The sequence below is a fragment of the Pistacia vera genome, unplaced genomic scaffold (genome assembly GCF_008641045.1).
Source record: "Pistacia vera cultivar Batoury unplaced genomic scaffold, PisVer_v2 Contig468, whole genome shotgun sequence".
In the NCBI taxonomy this organism is placed as follows: Eukaryota; Viridiplantae; Streptophyta; class Magnoliopsida; order Sapindales; family Anacardiaceae; genus Pistacia; species Pistacia vera.
In genome coordinates, this window is record NW_022196299.1 from 199,339 (window position 1) to 203,857 (window position 4,519).

The 4,519-nt window shown below is 35.3% G+C and overlaps 1 pseudogene; it reads left to right on the forward strand.

Annotated features, from left to right (window-relative positions):
• Window positions 1–949: 949 nt before the first annotated feature.
• Window positions 950–4,519, forward strand: LOC116145840 (annotated as a pseudogene).

Below are 4,519 nucleotides of genomic sequence, written 5' to 3' on the forward strand. Positions count from 1 at the left end.
GATTTAGGGGTAAATCGGAAATTACAATTTAAAAAAGGATAAATTTCCAAATTTGGAAGTAATACTACTACACCCCTTTTTATGGAGTATTATTTCTATTTTTTATGCCTCTACTATGAACTAAACGAGGTATTGATAATAAGATTCTCATTCCCTAATCCATTCACCCTCGAGCAAATATGACTTTATTGGTCAAAAACTTATCTTAACCCCAATGAACTAACCGTATGAGGAGGTGGTTGTGTAATTTCCATATCATTGGGATTGGATGTAGTTTGTAATGATTCCGGGCTAACAAATGGAATAAGCCCTAATTTCCAAAACTGGGTGACATTTTCAATTACAATAAACATCAAGGACTCCAAAATTAGCAAAAGAATTAAAAATAATAACATCAATAATAATAAGAAATAAAAGCGCAAAGATCAAATCTACAAATTCTACTAGGGGTCTGCAAAAGAATCAACTGGAACGGACACTCACATGTAGGTTTTGGTTTTAGAAATCAAGAATCGATCGATTCTGGTTTTAGTTCCAGCATAAATTCGCCTCTGTAGGAATCAAGAACCAGAACCAGAACCAAGATCTAGGAACCTGGGTAGGAACGGAGATAGAATTATAATTTTTGTAAACTATTAGAATGTATTTGTAATTTTTGAGGGTTTATTTGTTATTTAAAAAAAAATAGAGGATAATTAGAATTAACCTGAGCACCCGAAATTGGAACCGAAACATGTTTTAGGTTTGGTTCTTGGCTTCTAAGAACTGAAGCCGATTGGTTCCGATTTTGATACTAAATCTAAAGAACTGGTTGGTTTTCTTTAAACTTGGGTGGTACGTGGACCCGCTCATTATTCTACGCGGCTACTGCCACCGTGGAAGATTCTATCCATTTTGCTTATTTAAAGTAAGAAAAAATACCCCGATAAATATCAAATAAACGGCCACGACATCGCCTAAACCACACTTAGAGGAGTACTCCGCTTCATCAACCACCGTCAAATTCGATCAACCTATCCCCTTACTCCGCGGGCCCATCCCCGCTGCCCCACGCGACGATCCTTCTCACGGCCCCTGCCTCCTCGCATTCAGGAGTCCCAAATCCTGGGCCGCCGCTTACCGGTCCTGCGAATCCAAAATTCTGTCGCAATGCGAAGAGGGCGCGAGGATCGGGTGCGCCATCAACGCCTCCAACAAGTGCAAGCCTCCGTGATGGCGGAATCTGATAGGCGGTGCGAAACCCGCGGATTTGAAAGAGAGAGAAGAGTGTGAGGTCCGTGAAATGGAGGCTTATTTGGTTGTTGCTAAGGGGAAGTTGTTGAAGTCGTTTGGGGAGGCGAGAACCGTGGGGAGAGTGAGTGCCAAGGAGGTTGAGAAGTTGGATTGTTTGGCGCCGTTGCCGGAGAGGTTTACGTGGCGGGATTTGGTGATTTTGAATCTGGAGTGACGTGTTACCGAGCAAGTGAGTTACTCGGCTCTAATGCTAATTACGAACGGTTCTTAACGTAATGCCAAGGTATGATTAATTTAACGTGTTAATTTTTGGAGAATTTTATTGTTAGACAATGATAATAGAGCTTATTGAATGAGATTTACATGCGTTTAGAGTAGCTAGATTCTTGAATTATGAAATCTTAACGACAAAGAATTGATTGTGGTGGAGGCTTTTAGTCCTAGGTGAAACTAAAATTCAAGTTTTTTTAAGTGCATCTAGTAGTGTTCTGCAGTGTTTGTTTTCTGTTTTGAGGTTAGCTTGAATGTGCTTGCCTCATGTTTTGTAATTTGTAGTAGTGTTTTTTTGCAGTTCTTGGTTACAAATTAACACACTGTTTTTTTAATGATAAGAGAATGCTAACAAGGTGCTGGAGTAAAGCACAACGACTTATAGGAGTAAACAACTAATCTATTTGGTACCAATTTCTTTTAACTGTGTTGTTTCTCACGTAATAATAATATTATTTTAGCGAAATTGGATAGTAATTTGAGCTTTTGCTAGCAATCTTTTAATTTGTATTAAATTTGACCCGACGTCATTTGGCTTATAATTCCAAAGAGTTAATTACATTGCCACTAAGGGTGTGCGGTTTCCTGCATTTTTTAGGAGAATCGGAACTGAAACTTGAAATGCAGGTTCCGGTTCCTTACTCGAGTATTTTGTAAAGATAATTACTCTCCTATTAGTTTAAAAAATAACAAAAATACCTTAAAAGTTTATAAATATACCCCTAACAAATTAAGAAAACCTATATTTAGTAGTTTTTAACTTTTGATTACTTATTCATTTGTATGTAATGTGACTTATAAATCCTCTAATCTATAGGCAATACTTGAGTTCAATTAATTCATCACAATTCACATAAAATTTCTCAATCAAAACCAAAATACAAACAAGTTTCAAGCTGGGTACTTGCTTCAGGTTCTTTTCCTAGGTTCTGGTTCCGATAAAATAGATTGGAATTGAAATCGCACAGTGTCGGTTTCAATAAAATGGAATCGGAACCTACCCACACAGTGTTGGTTCTGGGTAGGTTCCAGTTTCGGTTCTACCCGTAAGTTTCGGTTCTACCTGTTACTCTTGCTCACCCCTAATTGCCACCGTTGAAGTTTGGTGCAAGATAATTTTATTTCTCCAATTCTAAGAAATCTCGAAACATGTTTATGAATTACAACGTAATATTTTTCATGTTCCACACTACAAAATACAAAGCAAGATCCTAAAGTAATATTTCTTGAAGAACACGAGGTTCAAGTTGTCAAATGGATTTAAGGTTGAGGATGGAATTGAAAATCCAAATCCTTATCGTTGACACAACTTGAAATACACCCCAGCACACGTTTTTGGAAAAAGAAAATTCGGTGGAGTATAAACGTGGTCTTTGTATTTTTACGTTTTGGTCTTTGTATTTTTGCTGTAGTCAAAACACCCCAGCAATAGTGGCTATTTTCAAATTGCTCATCCAATCGGAAACAAAAATGGTGTCATGGCAGAGAAAGTAATTCCAATAATTAATTCCTCACAGAAGCTGCTGGGAAATTGCAGTGAAAACTACTGAAATGAAATTTTCATTTTTTATTTTACCATGCTTTTTTTTTTTTTTTTCCATGGAAGAACTTGCATAGTTCTTTCCTTTCCTCTTGACTCGCCAACACGGGAAAAACACATCAAAGTTTTCAATAGTGTTTGAGATGATCAAAATCCTCTGAACAAAGATTTTTCTGGGCTCACGGTTTCGTGCATATCATGTATGGAAATGTTGCTTTAGCTCATTGCCTTTTCAACTTTTTTCTTTGTTTCCTTTTGTGTTATAATACTTTGTCGGGCCAACGTGAAATGAGAGAAAATGAATTTTATTTATTTATTCTTTCTTTCTTTCTTTCTTATCATTCTTAGACTTTCGGTTTCCTTGGGAGAATGGAATTAGAGAGAAAAATAAAGAAGAGTAAAAGATGGGTTGTTTTCTTAAGATTTTTTTATTTTTTTCTATACGATTTAAGTTTGTTTTTTCTAAACAAGGGCTTATTTCATACATCCTTTTCGGGGATCATTTAATCTTAGCACACCTAAGATTTTTTGAAATTATTAAAATCCTCCTGAGACTCGAGATTTTTAATAATTTAAGAGGGTATTAATTATTATCTCTATAATTTAAATAAATTATTTCGGGTTATTGATAAGTTTTATCTTAGCTTATTTGTATTAGGGTTAATTTAATTTGCGCTTATATTTGTTTTATCTTTTTTTTTTTTTTTTTTTTTTTTTTTTTTTTTTTTTTTTTACTGAGGGTATTCGGGCTAATTTATATGTACCTCAGCTAATCTCTTGAGACATTAGAACTATCGGGCAGGTAGGAACTCTAGTGACTATCTTTATTAGTAACCGAGAAGGAACTCGAATTCAAGGTTTCTTGAGGAATACACCAAAGACTCCTTATCGAATTACTCGGTCGCCTAGGAGATAGTTAAATATTTGTTTTATCCTTTTAATTATTATTATAGTTAAATATTTGTTTTATCCTTTTAATTATTATTTTTTATTATAAACATATGTTTTAGAATAGAAGAAAGGGGTCAATTAATTATTAAAGGAAGTATGGCTGATTTTTTAACGAGCTCTGGGGTTCCCTCCCATTTTATTATGGGTTTTATGTTTAGTCGTAACAAGTGACTATATTGAAGTGGATTCGGAACATAATCCTTGTTCTTCGGCTCAAAGTAGCAGATGGCTGGGGTAAAATGCTCATGGTGTCGGTTGGGATGAACACTGCATGGGGTGAAACGATGAGCTCAATATGCTGTAATTCAAATGAAAGACTCCATTACAAGCTCGGCTTGACAGACGAAGCTCCTCCATCAATTAGAAAGGAAGATTTTTTGGTAGCTTTCTTAGTTCTTGTATATCTATTAGCTCATTTTTGAACTGGGAAAACAAAATATGTGATTGGAAATAAGGAGTACAATGATAGTAAAACAGATTTAAATTAATTTAAATTATTTGAACTCTATTGCTCACATTGTTGCA